Source organism: Lupinus angustifolius, unplaced genomic scaffold (assembly GCF_001865875.1).
Source record: "Lupinus angustifolius cultivar Tanjil unplaced genomic scaffold, LupAngTanjil_v1.0 Scaffold_446, whole genome shotgun sequence".
Taxonomy (NCBI): Eukaryota; Viridiplantae; Streptophyta; class Magnoliopsida; order Fabales; family Fabaceae; genus Lupinus; species Lupinus angustifolius.
Window position 1 is genome coordinate 228,785 of NW_017727841.1, and position 1,673 is coordinate 230,457.

A 1,673-nucleotide genomic window follows, 5' to 3' on the forward strand; every position below is an offset into this window, starting at 1 on the left:
TGGATGTTGAGAGATCAATGATTGAAGATGAAAGAAGACATGAGAAAAATGAGAGAAAAATGGAGACAAGTGTGAAGTGTGAGGGTTTAAGGGAAGAGGGAAATCAGATTTCCCTCTAGGGAATCATCAAAAAATCCCTAGGGTGGCTAATGAGGTCATGAGATATTTGAGAAAGTGATGGGAGATTTGCTTTATGGAAGTCAACTCTCACATCCCAATGCAAAATGATCACCTTGTGGACACTTGCGATATTTAGAAGGCATGTATGGGTGTATTCGTGGTCTATATTGACTCAAAATTAAATTACGAATACAACGGCGCGATCTAAATTCGATTCCGAGTTACATAACTCAAAAAGACACTTTTTGAGCCGTACCGGGCGGATTCGACCCCGACAGTGGTCCAGAACCGACTCTCTCCAAAAATTACCAAAATTTACCATAAAATAGGAAATAAAATTTCAAGAATAAAACTAAATCAGAGTTTTGTCTAATTCCTTACCGAAAATTCCCAGAAATTTATTTTCGAATATATAATTAATGAAAATATTAGTAAAATCTTATAATTCAAAATCGTAAAATTCGCGGTGTTACAGAGAATCCACACAATCTTTTAATAAGTTTTCAAAGTAATACATATATTATTTATCAATACTAAGAAGTCATTTAATATTTCGTCATACTCTTCAATGATTAGCCTTGCAGTACACACGTGGTCGTGTAAAGAAACCTCTCAATGTTCAAATTTTACGGGCATTTTAGTTACTCATACCTATGGTTTGCTTCTTGCCTTTTAAAAGTTTTGTTGTCTAAAGAGCTTCTATAATTTTCGCATTGTTTTCACTATTTTGCTTCTGATTTGTTATATTTGCTTTTTAATTATCTAATATTACCATCAAATTCTTATGTTTTCTAAATGTTCAGGTCATTTAATTCTGTTTTTTAATCATTATTTTTCTCTCTACAATATATGTTAACATCATGTTTTCAAAGCTCTTCATCACTCTCATATGAAATATACGAGTAACATATATGTTATTAACTATGCGATAAAAAATTACTGTCCCATGTAAATGCAGGGTAACTTACTAGTTTTATTTAAGATAACCTCCAAAGAAATAAAAGTCTTGGATCATTAGAAAATCCTTCCACTTATATTTATATATACAGAGAGGAGCAATATCCAGAAGAAAAATATTTTTAGTAGGCCATTGAATGAATATTGTTGACAATATTTATTCTTCCGGTGTTAATAAACTACCATCAATCATATATGCATTCAAATGAATCAGAATCGATATAAGAAATAAACAATTACTAAACTACCATCAATCATATATGCAATTGAAATGAATCAAAATCAATTTAAGAAATAAACAATTAATCTATCTATTAACTATATAAAAAAAATAAGGTTCCTCCACACTATTAACTATATAAGAAAATAAAGTTCCTCCACATCATCATTTGCCACGTGTTGCAAGCTTAATAACTTTTCCCGCGCTTAGAATGCTCCACGTTCTAGCATGTTCTGCACACATGATAATAGACTCTACATTAAATGCTATAAAAGTCCATATTAAAGTGTATTTAATAGTCATTTGAATTATGTCTGAATACCACACTCAAATGACACTGATTTTGTGATCTTCCATATCTTTATCTTCATTTGTC